At 40.3% G+C, this 16,765-nt stretch overlaps 1 protein-coding gene across 7 annotated transcripts in view; it reads left to right on the plus strand.

Moving 5' to 3' along the window:
- Window positions 1-16,765, plus strand: part of phldb1b (pleckstrin homology-like domain, family B, member 1b) — a 108,574-nt gene that overhangs the window by 24,244 nt on the left and 67,565 nt on the right. Inside the window, exon 1 of one of the 7 annotated variants that reach the window (XM_080053885.1) lies at window positions 3,717-4,105. The exons of the other annotated variants lie outside the window; for them this stretch is intronic. The gene's annotated coding sequence lies outside the window, so the exon portion shown is untranslated. Of the gene's footprint in view, window positions 1-3,716; window positions 4,106-16,765 lie in introns of those variants that run through there. 7 annotated transcript variants of the gene reach the window in all.

The raw sequence follows: 16,765 nt of genomic DNA on the forward strand, positions 1-16,765 counted from the left end.
TACACTTCACCAAGTACAGTGTTATAATAATATAGACAGAAATGAGCTTGGGAGTGACTCGAGATATTTCATTATACACCAACATTTGTCCGAAAAAAATACTGTACATAACATAACTGTACAGAATACTGTACAGTTTGAAAAGGCAAACCCATTTCAATTTGCATCATAATCCTGTCAAGTGCCGCTCAAACAAATCAGAGAGGAAGTTCAACTGTAGAGCGTGCAACTGTTTTGATTTAGTCATGGAGATTTGAAGAAGTTTACATCAGAGCCTCAGTGTGTTATGAGAGTGAGTTAAAGGGACACTAGTCATCATTAGTCACAGGATGTGAACTCCCCTCTGCGCTGCTGTGTAAGCAAGCACACACTGTGGTGTTACACTGTCTGTCATTCACAATCTCATTCCTTTACCAAAGATGCTGTCTGCCCAAGCACTGTACACTATCCCTGCGCTCCAAATCACATACGCTTTTCTATTTTCTATTCGACATTCGATTTTTAAGCATGCTAAATCTGACCACAAGAATTGGGACATCCTAAAAAAAAAATTCTACCATATACTGAATAGCAGGGAAGTATGGGGTATTGGAACGCAAGGTTAATATTGACCAATACCATTCCTTTCTAAATGCTCTCTGCATCACATGTGTCCTGCATGACTTTGTGTTGTACAGTACATATGTGTCGTAGAACATGTGTGTTGTCTATCACTGTCCTCCCCTGTCTTTCTGGTATTTCAACCTGGACGCCATAGCTTTGGGTAACCTGAGTGGGGACATAAGGCTATTTATACTGGCCCTCCCACCACCAGACAGATCCTACTTTAGCCCCAGAGGGGGTTTCAGGTTGAAGAATGAGTGTCAGGGTAAATCACAGTTCACCGTCAGAGAATGAGTCCTGGAAGAGTTAGAACGTATACTGTTGGAAGAGTGGAAGTAGTTGTGGCAAGAAAAGGGTTGTTTTTCAGTGTTAATGGGAGATTTTGTAGAGAGCTTGTTGTCAAAACCAGTGAATATCTCCTCATGATCCGGCCTATTGTGTGTGTGCTAAAAATACATACACCAGCCTAGGCTCTGTAAACTGGTATGTTGCAAGCTACTGGTGGGCCCCCTTTGTTACATACCAGTTTACCAGCCTGTGTATTGATTTAACACTGGGGGTTTTTCAGCGCACAGTACAGGCAGTTAGCGGCTCATGAGGAGATAATCACTGATTTTGACAGTAATTTTGAATTCAAGCTGATTTCATTCAGGCTGATATGGATCTTATTTCAAAGCAGGAAGTGGAGCAGACATTATTGGTTACACAACATTTTTACATACCAATCCCATTAGTTCCTATGTTCATTATATGAGCAATCGTTGCATTACACTGTTGAATTACTGTATGGTCCACAGGATGCATCATAGACTAGACGCTGATGTGTGTCACAGGTATTCTACTGTCTGCAACCTGTATTTTTACTTTGCAAATATGTATTTTTTTATAGCTTCCACTTGAAAGCCTTACAATTTGTATAAGTAGCAACAAGTCAGCATTGTTATAAAAATGAAAAAATTCTGGATTGACAATATAAATGAGAAGAGATAGGCCATGTCAAGACTAAGCCAGTTTGTTCAAAGCGAGATGAGCCGATGTTTTAAAGGGATAAAGGTTGCTCTGCTTGGTTCAGCCTATCAGAGGGAATGCGAGGGGAAAGGGAGGGGCCTTAGCATTAATTGAAGAAGACATTAAGACCCGACCGTTTTTGGCTTAACATCTGAACCCATTTACACCAGGAGTAAAGTAACAACTGATGACACGATTAGTAGACACCATAAGGTACCTGACGATGCTAAATAAAATGTCCTGCGTATATACCATATTCAGAATAGTGGAACAAAAACAAAGTTGAATGTAACTTTTGCTACTTCAAAAAGTTTAAAGGTGCACTTCACCAATTTTACACATCAAATTCAGTTTACTCATCATCGCTCCAGGGGGCCTATTCAGCCTTATAGTGTAATGACTTCTGTGGCAGTGGAGGAGCTTTTCCAAACCCTGAAAATAACCCTGATGATGTTATAGTGATGTCAGCAGGGTTAAAGCAGCAGAGTTTAAAAGATGTGAGTATTTACCAGGCTGGGTAGGGTCATAGGAAAAAAGTACAGTCAAGATGTGTTTTACTTGATGGAAATATTTTTTATAAAATCACCAAGAGCACCTTTAATAGGGTGAATCATAGATCTGAAAATATTGGTGGTTGTGCTTTCTTTTTTTTTCTTTTTTTTACTAGTAACATCAATCAGGATTGGAAACAACCTATATCTAACAATATGTGTCATATTGGGTTCTCAAGATTGGTCAAATATTGTGTTTGAATAAATTTTTTTCTTTACTTGAGTATTTCAACTGATCGTCATTTTATACTATGTTTTACTTTGCATTTCATTTTTTCTGTATTTGAAACGTGTGCCGGTTATTTTGCTTATAAGAGATTTACAACCCTTTGTTTTATACCCTATAGATTAAGATCACCAGATGTTTACTTGTAATGCAGAATTTTAATTAAATGTGATTGATTGGAGGTTCCTAAAACCAGTAAGCAACAGGCTTAAAAGTATAATTTTGCTTATTTTGCTAAATCTTGAAACGTGAATTGTCAATTGAATTTGATTTAGCCCAGAGATAATACACAACATGCACACAAGCAGTGCACAGTGAGGTCAGTGCTTCAAACAAACAGACAAATCATACATGCCACGCAATCTATCTTGATATTCCTTTCTGAGGTTAATGTGCCTCAAGGGAACACTTATCGTGAATACTGCTTTGATCTATATTTTTATGGCTTCCAAATACAGGTCTGCTAATAGCTGTAAGGCTTCACCTTTGTTCTTTTATTACACAGATATAAAAGTAGGATGTGTGAGAGAGAGAGACACACCTTGACATGCTCTCTCTCACTCAGTCACAGGTCAGTGGATGTTAACCACAAGAGTAGCCTAATGCGTATATTCTATTCAGACCACAGTCTTCTCACATTTACATATTCAATAAACCAAGCACTATTATCGATCAATCAAGTTAATTTATTGTAGATTGAGATGTAGCCTATATGATTGTATGCTCTTCTCCAGTGCCTCCCCCACACACACCCTCCCTGGTTCTCTCTCTCTCTCTCTCTCTCTCTCTCTCTCTCTCTCTCTCTCACGCTCTCGCTCTCCACTATCAAAGACATGCAGACTTGCAGTGGAGGATCCTCCATGGGATGATTGCTATGTAAACTCCTTTGTGTTCATAATAGATGCTGTTGAGGACAATTGTCAGTTCTGTGGACAGAGAGAGAGACATTTGTTTCTCCCAGTTTCAGCATATTTCAGCTTTGTTTAGGTTTTTATTTATTTGTTTTTATTTTTTACAAACAGCTTTAACATTATGGAGAGGATTTTTTTAGGCTACAAATGTGTGTAGGCTATACAGGAAAAGAGCGGCAAATATTTCAAAAATACAAATCTCTCATTCATTGCACAGCTCTGACTCAGGATCCCCACCTTCTTTCTTCCTTTCTTCCTCCTGCTCCTCCTCCTCTCTGGTGTCTCTCGCTGACAGCCCTAGCTCTCTCTCTCTCTCTCTCTCTCTCTCTCTGACTGTGAGCCAGCTGTTTCTCTCACAGAGTCGTCACTATGAGATAGCGTCTCCACTTGCCTGACGTCGTGAATAGCGTGGGGAGAACTGGGAGGAGAGACACAATGGACAGCTCAATACAATGACTGTAGACTCCCGCACTGGTTTGAATGCAGTGGGATATACCAACGCATCAACGGACGAACGCGTGTTTTTTAAACAAGAAGTGGGCAAAGCAAGACAGCATATTGCCTTTGTGAACATTCAGATATCTGCAGCTCAGAATATATTAGGAGGAGTCCATGACGGGGTTATAGGATTATCATAACAATAGCGCGTCGCCCCGGGACAAAAACCCCATAAACGCTCAGTGTTGCTCGGACAATAATTCTTCACAGAAACGGGGAAAGAAACACACGTGGCTTTGGTTTTTTAAAGGAGCAGAGGCGATGAGCACAGCGGAGGGAGACAGGAGTTTCATTTACTGGAGTTAAAAGTAAGTTGGTTTGTCTTCTTCACTTGTTTTCTAGTGGGTGGCTGGCGTTTGCTCTCAGCACTTTGTTATTTATTATGGTGGTGATGGTGTCATTAAATGACGGACTGGGTGCTACAGGCTATTTATGTCACCAGTGATGTCTGCGTGTTTGGGGGCACCATCATGTGGAAATGACATATTCTTGTATGTTTATTTCGTTGTCCTGCGAGGTATTTTTGGTCCAAACGCAAGCTTTCGACAAATTCCAATTGAAATATCTGTCAAATGTGACATTTCCATGTCCATATTGGTAAAGTACGTGTTGTAGAGCATTACTAATGGTTTTACATGAATGAATATGAGGTTCTATTTAATTCGGCATGCAGACAAATACACATTATTACTCAAGCTTTTTGAAATATCTACTTTAATTGTGTTCTTCTCTGTTTTCCGTTCACTAAAATCACTTAGCCCGATGTGGCCATTAAACTGCGTTATCAAGTTAGCAAAGCTCTGATTTCAGTTATATAAAGAGCTTCTTCTGCTAATTTCTTACGCCGAATATATCAAAATGACCTTCTAACAATATTAAATTGTGTAGGTCTTCAAGACGTTTGCACATTTTTGCTTAATTGCGAGGAATGCCTTAAACCGCCACCTTTTTAAACGGTGTTTGGTGTGTTGCTCCACACACATGCAACATGAACACCTGCTCTAACTTTGCTGTCTCCAGCCGCTCAGTCCCCTGCCAGTAACTTCCCCCCTGACTCCACGTGAGTTCTGTTAATAGACTACAAACATATACAAGTCTGCCAGGTCTGCAGATACCCCCCATGCTGCCTGGCATGACCAGAACTCACTGTGTCTGTCTACTGTTACACACGCTATTCCTGGTTGTTCCAATGTGACCTAACCACCAGGGCTGCTAACTGGAATAGAATAGAACGGGGGCCGCAGGGTCCATGGGTTCTCTCAACAAGCAGTTTGATGGATTCGTGGCATACAGTATGAGTCAAAGAAAAGTTTCAATTGTACTGATGTCAGCCACATAACGAAACCATGACCTCATAGGTAGAGATGCACAAGATCCGATTCCAATATGTTTCGTGATCCTATCGGTAGATACTGATACTGTCTGATATCATAATTGTTATACATTTCTCTGTTGGTAGTGATGTCATGTGTAAGGTTGAGAAGGCTCAAGTAACACAGCAGTTCTGAACACATATAGAAAACTGCATGAAGGTTTAACCAAACTCTTACAGAAGAACACCAGAACTCAACTTTTGAATTGCTAAATTATTTTTAATGTGTGCTATATCACATGGTTATGGTCTTAAAACTAGTAATAAAGATAAAAACAGACTATAGAATTCGGATCGGTATCGGTACATGGATCGAAGTTGTCAGTCCGATATCCGTTAAGTGGATGTCAGCCGTATCGGACCCGATTCCCATATTGGATCTGATCGGTCCCAACCCCTATACATTTCCATCCTACATTCATTACTCTACAAGTGGTGTCATTCTCTGTCCTGCCTGTTCCACACCTCCTCCACATCTGTCATCTGTGACACATAGCGCTGACCCCATTGTAAAGAGAGGATGTGAGGAGCCCCCCTCTGCAAACAATCCACATCAGGCTGCAGTGAGTGTGATGTGGAGCTCCCAGTGGGACAGGCTGGAGAGCACAGGTCAGAAGTGTGTGTGTGTGTGTGTGTGTGTGTGTGTGTGTGTGTGTGTGTGTGTGTGTGTGTGTGTGTGTGTGTGTGTGAGAGTGTGAGCAGGGTGGGGGGACCTTGGCACACAGGGAAAGGGAAGAGACTGATAGCAGCTGGTGTGCATACGCCGGGCCGGTCTGGTGTGTGTGTTCCTGTGTGTTGTTGCTGACACGGTCTTTTACCATACACATCCTCCGACGACTACACCGAGGTCAAGGGGGATGTGTACGAATCGGACAGTGGTTAAATACTGCAGATATTAGTACAAGATTCCTGGGACCAAGGTTGTGTTCACACTGCAGGCCTTAAAGGGATAGTTCAGTACTACAGAAGTTGGGTTGTATGAGGTACTTACATATAAGGTACAGTTAATATGTTACCTTATGGAGATGGTGCAGTCACTATAAGGAGTTAATAGGAGATTTCACTGTAGCAGAAGTCAGCATTGTACTGTTTCAGACAGGGCCAGAAGAAACATTTTTTCTCTATACATTCAAGTATATAAATGCTAATATACAGTATGCATATATAAAGGAAAAAAAGTCTAAATTTATAACAATTTTCGTATTTAGTAAGTGGCCTGCTGTGTCTAAATGAATGTATCTGATTCTATTATTACACTGACAAAGAGTAGAATGAAGGAAAGTATTTGAAAGTGGACGGGTCACATAATCTGTATATGTGCTGCTGCTGGTACCTAACCAGGATGTTGTATCAGTGCTTCCCTGATTCAGATCTCAGCATATAATGTGTTTCTCAATGACTGGTTTTGTTCCATATCCAGTAGACTCTGTTTTTCAGACCAGGGCAGCAATCACAGACAAAAATTATAACTCTTAAGTTTAATGGTCAATGTTAGAATTTATATGGCGTCATTACTCTCTCAACATTAGCAACTACATTTTCGTATTGCTCTTTGGCAGATAGGGGTGGGAACGAACGATCCAGATTTCTGAGATTTCTCAAATTCCATAGTCCAGTTTTGAATGATTTTAAACATGGAAGAAAATTCACCCACCCTGGTGTTTTTCTGCCCGTTTAGAATTCTTGTGGCTGCATAGAAATAAAGGCTTATTAAAAGTTCAAAGCAGTTACATTTTTGCATTTTTATATATGTTTTGCTCTTTGAAATCAGAATTGCTGTATAATAATTATGATATCCGACGGACAATATCAGTATTGGCCCATATCTGGTCCAAAACCCAGATATCGGAATCAGATCAGAATTGAATCACTGCATCTCTTTAGACAGCCTTTACCACATTGTACTTAAAAAAGCAGAAATCTAATTGAATTATTTTGTATAAATGTATTTTTGAAGCATTGTTGCCTTTATTTGATAACATTGAACTGTCAGAATAGGAAATGTAAGGGTAAAGACAATAAAGGTCCCACCACGACAGGGACAATAGCTCTGTCTCTTTCTTTTCATTCTATAGTGCAATGGATTTGTCCCTAGGGAAGCCATGATAATGATATGGGTAGTTGTGCAGCTAGTTATAATTCAAAGCATTTTATTACATTTTTTGAAACCTGGACGTGCCTGAAGCCAGTAAGCAACAGGTTTGAACGTAGAATTATGCACATTTTGCTAAATCTTGAAATTTGAATAGCCAATTGCATTTCATTAAGCCTGATTATACTGTAATACATAACATGCACAATAAGGGAGCACTGGGAGAAAAGTAACACACCTTAATGTTCAGAAGCATCCAGAAACAAGAACAGACTTGGAAATGAACACCAAAAAAACTCTAATTAGGCCTATTGGAGCAACAGTCTACCACTTGTTTATAGCACAGTTTGGTTTAATATTGATTGATCCTGGGGCCTGCAGCCATCTGCCTCTGGGAGCATGTTTAACAGCAGGGTTAAAGTTGTTCTGACAAAAGGGGGAAAGGGAGGAGGGGGCAGGGAACATCTGTTCGGACAAGCGCTTACTAACAGGCCTATGACACGTTACTGTGGTGAGTGTCCACTAGAGACAGCAGCTGACAGCCTGCTACATCTGCCCTGTTTGAATGTGGACGCTGTGAGCATGGCAAAAAGTGTTTTAAAGGGGCACTACACACATTTTACACAATAAGTTCAGTGTAATCATAAGGGGAAGGGCGACTCAGACTGTGAAAGTAGCTGTATAATGTCTCCCGTGGCTCTAGAGTCTAGAGACAGAATAAGATAGTAACCTGTTGCATCATGGGAAATTAAGGAGTAAGGGGTTTTGAAAGCAGCTGTAGCAGTTTGAAACTATTGCATAACACTGTCAAAAATCTGAAATGTGAAATTTATTGTAAATTAATTAACAAATTTCACTGATTTATTAAATAAAACATATTTTTTCAAACCAAACTATTTATGTAAAATATGATGATATGGTCACAGTTTGTAAAATGTCCCCTTGGGACACATCCTATTTACTGGACTTTTGTATGAGAGTCAGACCCACATTTCAATTGAATTAGCGGCCCAACATGAACTCCAAATCATGTGTTTGTGAAGCTGCTGCCCAGAATCAACCGCTGTCTCCGGGTATGTTCCATCGTGGCCTCTCTCTGGCGTCGGACTGCTCTGCTTTGCACATGTGATCGCTTCTTCCCAAATCAATTCTTACAATCCTTTATTTGTTCGGACGGTTCTTCCCACATGACGGAATTGTAAGACCCCCTTTCCTCCCCTGTGTACTCCTTTAAAAAGCGCTCCCAGACCTTCCTCTGGTATGTGTGTGTCTGTGTTATATGGCCTCTAGAAGTCATTGATTAACTGGTGGGCTTGACTCCTTGGCCTTTTGCTGAGGCTGTAAAACCCATCAGCTTTTCCATAGCAACCTTCATCCATAGTTTTGGGCATCTCTTTGTCTGCGGCTCCTCTCTGCGCTCTAGTGACGTACCATGCTGCTGGTTAAAGAGCGCCGCCATTGTTTGTCAGTAAACAACAGTGAAATCACAAAATGAGCAAAGCTTTACCTCACACTTAACTAAAGAGTGAATCAAAAGTCGCAGTTCGTTGGTGGGGAGAATGCATTTGACTCATGGGATGAGTGAAGTCTAGCCAAGCCCCATGAATATAAATCTTTTAGGGTGATTCTCTGCTATTTGAATCACAGGATGCTCTCAACATGGTATCAAGTCAAAAGGGTTTACACTACCCAACTACAACTTTTTAAGCTGTTGTAGAAGAGCAGACTATACCGTATGTGCTGTAAATGACTTTGCATATACATTCTAAGCTCTTCTCAGATGGGTTATTGTGGAGCTGGTTGTTGATGGATGTAAAGGCACACTATGAGGAATGGCATTTTTTTCTTCTTTCAAATGAAAAGTGGAATTCTGAAGAAATAAAATCAAGCACTGCTCATTGCTCAATCCAACACACTCAGGGCTTGTGCTGCTACTGCCTCACTCGGCCTGGTAAGACCCAGGATCTTCTTGTGGCAAATTTAAGCTAATGTTAGCAAACTTGATATCAGACTGACTTTAGGATTTTGTACACGATATTCTAGCACGTCACAGATAAGTGGCTCTTCAGGAGGAGAGGAGTGGTTGTTCCTGTCTCTATGGTCCCTTTTTATTTGATATCTACAGTATCAGTCATGTTACCTCGTCATGAAGCGACTCAAGTCACTAACTCTCATTTTGTTTTCAAAAGTCAACGCATATGCATTTAGCAGTACACAGTAGGTTAACTAACCGTTTGTCATGTTGATCTAAGAAATGAGTGCAGATTTAGGAGTTATTATTTCTGTAAGCTGCCTTACATCAAATTGCACTACAGTATACAGTAACTGCTTCTGTCTCATCCATGATTAAAGTCCATTTTTTTGTGACCACACAGTGTTTGTTTCTCATATTTTTCCGGCTCTAGCACATGCAGGGTAGGATTTCTCAATTTTTACTCCCACCTACCAAGCCTATAATTAAATCTGTTGTTTTTCAACTCCAGACCTGTTTGAATGGCTAAACCAAACAGAGATATGGTCTGGATCCAGGCCAGTATACCGAAGATGATATCTCCTGATTTCCACTCTGTAAATGATAGAAAACAACATTGCAAGTTAGTGCGCTTTATTTGCTCCAACTGAACAAAAGCCATCCAGAACTCTCAGAATCTGGTTAAATTTTCCCTTGGAAAAACTTCATGAATAAATGAAGTTAATGATTGTGGTTAAGTTTGGAAATAAACGCAAGGACAAGATAGTTGGCATGGCTGGTTGTAGTAATCATCAACTTAAAAGAGAAGAGTGCTACCAATAGAACGGTCCTCAAAGAAAACAAGACTTGACAGTTCTGCACTCAATGCTTGAAAACCAATATTCTTCTTTTCCCCTCATGTCTGCGTGTTCTTTTTTGCACCTTTTTGCTCTGCTATCTGGATGACAACAGTCCTGTGAATAAAACACTCATGAGATGAAATATCACAGCTTCTGACAGGCCGGACGGCGCAGAGGGAATACAGCTTGACAGCGGTCATGAAGCTACAGTATAGCCCACTCATACTACCATGTATTCACTGAACAGCATTTCTTTGTCATATCACAACAACGTGCAAGCGTTATTTTTTTGTGTCACTCCGCCAATCAGCTGCTCGACTCAGAGCTATTGCAGAATATTCAAGAGGCACAAGGAAACAAAAGTAAACAGCTGTCTGGCGGCAAACTAAAGCTGTGGGGAAAAAATCTCAGTTTAGTGTTCAATTGAACCGATATTTATTGTTTAGGTAAGTATTTATATACGTGGAGAGAAAAACACCTTTTTCTTCTGGCCCTGTCTGCAACAGTACAATGCTAACTGCTACAGCGACATCTCCCCTAAACTCCTTATGGTGACTGCACTGACCGCCATCTCCATAAGGTAACATATTAACTATGCCTAAGTACCTTATACAACCCCACTTCAAAAATACTGAACTATCTCTCCTGACTGTGTGCATACACCATAGACTGCATAATAATGGCATGAACTCACTGTGCTAGTATGTGAAGCAGTCCTTTGGTCTGACCACCGCCGGTTCTTCCGATCTTAATCTTCTGGCCAATGTAGTTGAAGCTAAGCCGACACACTGGAAAGATTGAATGTGGTCGTATACCAGAGCGAGAGGGGGAGGGGGGGTGGGGGGGGGAGAACCCAAAGATGTTATTAGAGAAATGATGGAATATTGGCTCAGCACTCAAGACAAATATCAGATAGACTGAAAAGACCAGGGGCTGCTGCTAACCACTTCTCCTTTTAATGCCACACTATCCCTGGAGGCATGATTTGGCATTAACGCTGTTTGACCAAAGTGATCCCAAAGGAATACTCACAAGGGGCAAAATGATCAGTCCTGTTGCCTCTGGCGTTCAACAAATAGTTTCCCCCCTGATTTTAACTCCGATCTTCACCTTTTTGTTCATCTTCTTCAATAATGACTGCTGTAACACAGGCTTGCAAAAAAAACATCTCCTTAATGTACTACAGTATATCAAGAAAAAAATCGCTTTCATATTGAATTAATATCAAGACTTAAAGTAACTATGTGGCTGACAAAAGCAGCTTCTTTAACTGATAAAAGGTAAATCGGTGGAGTGGAGTGGCTTTAAGTTTCAGTTTACCATACACACACCTTTTCAAAATGACCTTTAGGAAGTATAGGAGCACATTCTTCTTGACTGGACTAATCTAGTGCATCAGTGAACAATTGATGGTGCAATGAGGTGATTTCTGATCAAATGAAAAAATAAAGTAAAGAAGGTTCCATACTCCGACCATGTTGTTTTGCGTTTCTTGGAGTTCATTAGTGCTGAAACCGGTAATTAATTGATCGCTAACTCATTTGTTAACTGACTATAGCTAATTCACCCCGAAGAGATTGACAATCAATTTCTTGTTTAAATAATGTATGAAGCAAGACAATGTAGGGCCTATTTAAATTGCTACTTTTGGCCTAAATATAATTTGGAAACCCAAAGACGATTTATTTTCACTTAGATTAATAAAGGACAAGTCATATTTGAGCAGCTGGAATCAGAGAATTTGACTTGAAAAAATTACTTATGGACTTAATTCTCACTTAGGCTACATTTATCCTCATTTACCAATTGATTATTTGGAAGAATAATTTACTGACGATGAAAGTTATAATTAGTTTAAGTCCCCTAGTCAAATTCTCCCACTACAAATGGGTTGAATTTAAACTGAAACAAAAGCAACACTATATTGTTCTATTTACGTACATTATACATCTTCGTCTATAGGCTACTGTAAGTACATCTCACCTTTAAGGACACAATGTAAAAAGGCCCTTGTGTTTTTGCTGACTTACTAAATAGTACTAAATATAGGTTTCCACCTTGGCTCAATCCTTGTTTTTGCATTACAGTATGAGCCACTGTAATCCACTTAGAGAATGGGGTTATGGTGTCCTTGGGGCGAAGGTATAGTGCCGATGACGTTTTCATATGGAAAGCTTTATGCAGATAAGAAAGGGCCGATACATTGCAGAACACACAGCATAGTGAATGATAGCTTGCAACTATTTTAATCTAGCCCTTTTTAAAGCATATTCCTTGGTCAAAGTAAAGGCGTTGTGGTGGCACAGTGTGGGGCGTAAAGATGCTGTTCTTGAAGCGATATACCCAAGAGTGCACTCACTGTGATGAAGGCAGTGATTAAACCAAGCCTAAGTTAAGGAGAGAAATCCTCCTCCTTCCCTAACACCGGTCAGGGAATCAATCTAGCTGATTAACTTGGGGGGAGGTGGGGGGTGCATTTTTACAGCAAACACACACACACACACACACACACACACACACCAACATTGACTGTCCTTCCTCCGTATGACTTCATTGCAATTATGAAAATGGCCGTGTGTCATATTTTCCCGTTGGAAGGCACAGCCCGTTGATTAAGCAGATCTCAGTTTCGCTGAGCTCAGCCCGGGAGGAAAGTAATCCTGGACCGCTGGTTCCTGGAAGAATTCTCACACACTTATCCCTGTATCCCTGTTGTTACGAGGAGAAGAGATACTGGTGTGTATCAAATGACTAAAGCCAACGTGGTAATGCCAGATGTTGAGCTGATATCTTTACTGCCACACTTGAAATTAAGCAGCAACCGCACTGAACCAAATCTCAGCTAATGAAAGGTTGTGAATATTAAATATATACAGTATATATAATAAATGTTAATAGTCCAGACCTTAACGTCAAAAATACAGGGATTCAGCATGCTTATTCGCTTAAACAGTCAACATTTTGGAAAATGTGTATTGTTTAAATGATCAGTGTTTGGAATGTATCAGCATTTTTCAAAACAGAATCGGTAGAAATGTGATATTATATCCATACTTTTTAAATTATTAAAACATGTGTATTACCCCAGAATGGGAATTTAATATCTACATTCTACATCTGCCATTATGCATCGCCATGTTTTTACAGTTACACAGAACGGACAAACCTAACAGCCTTACGTGTTTTATAGGTGTCCTGGGGGAATGCACCTGTTGGAAGACAAAGTACTATAGAATAGATAGCTAAATACATCTTCACATTATTAATTGATATTGTGGAAAGACTTGAGGCAGTGGTGGATGAGGCCATCTTTAGAAACTAGCTTCTTGTCCTTGAAAGCCACTGTAGCTACTCAAAATTCTCTGAAAGGAAGGGGTTAGCAAGGGAGCGTTGCAATCAATAGTATCACCACTATATGCCGCTAAATACTCCAATATTACACACTATACCTTTAATTTATTTATAGAACCCAAATCATAACAGTTTATCTTATGACCCTTCTCATATAGAAAGTCAATTTTAAATGTGCAGAGAGTTAACAAGAGCTTGGTGATGGCAGCCAGGGAAACTCCCCTTTAACGGGATAGAAATCTCACACAGAACCTCTGGGTGGTTGGCCGTCACCCTTGACTGGTTGGGTTGTCTGCATACTAATAAAACTTTAATATTTATTAGTAACACAAATTAAAGTCATGCTGTTTGTTGTTACTCTATATATACACTGGTATTTAAAGTTCCAGTTAAGTTTTGTTTTTAGAGCGTTTGCCTCTTAAATGTTAAAGGGGCATTCCAGCTATTTTAACACATCAAGTTCAGGTTAGTCGTCAAGTGGAGAACTACTCAGCCTGTGAAAAGGGTTATGTATAATGTAGTTCTGGAGAAGCTTAACAAAATTCTGAGATGCTGAAGTCTGAAATGCAGTAAATATAGCTGTGGGGTTTGAAAGTTTTGGGCAATTTGGAGGCAGTGTGGATAATTAACTATGCTGTTGATCATGGGAAACCAGTGTTACTGCTAGAATTTATTTTAGACCCGGTGGTAAGAGCTGATACAGAGTGGGCCTATAGTATGCACACATAAAAAAAATTCAGTAGAAATTTACCATTTGGGATGAGCCTCTTTTGACAGCGGCTTAAAAAGACTGCATTGGTTTATGCTTTAAATATCTGTTTTTTATTCTTATTTTATTGGAATCTGTAATAATATCTCTGCCTGTGGTAACAATCAGATGAAAAACTGCTTTCTGCTATCTAAACAGTATGAGTAATGGCACTCAAACTAATGTAGTAGATTGTTTCACATTTATTTGGAAATACACTGAATACCAAGTAGCTCAAAATATGAACATTTCATTTATTTTCACTGGGAACAGTTTGATGGATGCCTGGAGTAACGCAGTCAAGATGTGTGCTGTTGTGTAAGAGCTGGAGTTTTCAGGAGACTGTCAACAGAGGCAACAACAGAAGGAAGTTTAGCCGCGCTGTGACTCTCAGACGGTTAATGTGTTGAATTTAATGGACACCCTTTGAATCTATTGTCATGGTGTGATATTTCTTCCTGTCAGGTGATCGGTTTCATTAATTGGCCAGACACAGAAACACATGATGACACTTATTTTGTTGTTGCCTGTGAGCTGAGAAAAAAAAGCAAAGGACCTGCCTCATCAAATAATACGTTTCCCATTTAAACTTGTTTTAGCAATTGGCCAATACAAACTTCAAAGTTGCACTATTGCAACCCTGATTGTATGTAATGTGATCACACATATTGCCAAACAACTGACTCTTCTCTTTTCATGAAACATTTGAGCGTATTTCAGCTCCTTGTTCTTTGGCCCACAACTTGACTGCTTTGGTTGAGTCTTAAGGCTCTCATTAATCTGTTTCTAAGTAGCAATCGGCTGGTTTGAAACAACAATAAAACTCGAATTAAGCTACAGTTTTTGTATGAAAAGTGCTTAAAATTGCCACAGTAGAAAGCCACATGTTTCTCCCTGTAGTTGGTGGAGACCAAAAGCAGAGCTAAAAGGAAAATGTATAAAGGACTTGCATTCAACAGTTCGTCACTAATGCTTCACGTTAGCCATGTAAATATTATGCTGTCGTGATATGTCATTGTGGTGTTTTTAGTTTGCTCGTCTGGTCTGCCCCCAATTCTTCCTCACATTGATGGAAAAGAGAAAGAGGCCCATGACTCCAGTAAATCTGTGTTCCCACAGAGACCAAAATTGTCAGTTTCAGCATTAAGAAATTGAATAGAAACAGATTACACATGCTGATCTTAATCTGCAGAAACCCATTCTGTGGTATTCTGCAACATTTGTCCTTCATTTACCCCAAAGAAGGCTGTTAGCACTAGCATTCCATTCATTGAAACCAATGTTGCGAGCTGTAGCTCAAAAGTGCAAGTTTTGAAACACAATTTCCAAATGCCGAAGGGATCACCACCATCTTCCCAGCTTGGGGGAAAGTTGATCAGCAGGGAGTTGATCATCCATCCCCCCCTTGGGTTCACCTTACCTGCCACATCAGCTGATTAGCTTCTTATGATGACTGATCACCCTGGAGAACACATGACCTTTGAACAGGATGCCTCGCAGGTTTAAACCAGAGTTAGCCCAGACCACCTATGGAGACGTCTGCTCCATAGGGTAAAGGCGAAAGAATTTGTGTTGAGCGTCATTGTACTAACTAAGTGATGTCTGGACAGCTCAGGGTAGATCAACTCACAAAAAACCCAGTCAAGTTATGTAGATGTCGGAGAAGATTAAGTCATAAATGTATTGAGCAACAGTCAAGACATGCCAGAAAAACAGACTCATCCCAAACATATTTCACTGTAAGACCTTCCAGTCTAAATAAAGGACTTAGTGGTTTTGAGGTGTGGTTCATTTCTCTGCATGGTTAGGGTTCGGCATCTCTCTGGTCTCATAAACACGCCCCCGCCCTGCGCTCTGTTTAATATAAAAAATTACGTGTCTGCAGCAGATCTGCTCATATCTGGAGATAAGGTGGGAAACCCCCCATTTGTGTGTGTGTGTGTGTGTGTGTGTGTGTGTGTGTGTGAGGGGAGTGGTGTTTGAGAGAAGAAACAGATGCTATTTCCATTAACCCACACAATTGAGATAAGCTATTGACAAGCTCCTGTCCTGCCTGCTCCCTTTGCAGAACATTTTCATTTGGTGATCTTAAAATGTGTTGGAAATGTGCCATGGAGGACGTCTCTTCGTACATCAGTCACATCCCGTTTATTGACTTAACTCCAAGTGCGTTCATTAAATTACCTTTCATTCCCCGCAATTGCGAAATGAAGCACTGCAGTTATTCTATGTCAACACGGTGTGGGCTGCTCTATAATGAAAAAGGACATGATTTATGACCCTAACCAATCGCTTCCCCTCCCCACTGAATATGATACATGGCCCCGTTTAGAGCATCTCCATATCCCGGACAGTTCCAGGGACCTGGCTAAATGCTGGCGTGTCTCGTGAGATCATAAATCTACACAGATTTTGTGGTGCTCTATTGTCTGCCTCTCCCTGAAGTGTGTCACCTCGCTGCGGAGAGCATCCATCATGATAAGTAGCTGCGTGGGGTCGTAATGGGCTGAATTGACGAGTGCTAATTGGCATCAAGAGACTGCTCAGTAATGAATGCAAACGGCAGCGTTTCCCAGACAGCCTAAACCAGATGG

This window comes from Ammodytes marinus (genome assembly GCF_949987685.1).
Source record: "Ammodytes marinus genome assembly, chromosome: 3".
Taxonomy (NCBI): Eukaryota; Metazoa; Chordata; class Actinopteri; order Uranoscopiformes; family Ammodytidae; genus Ammodytes; species Ammodytes marinus.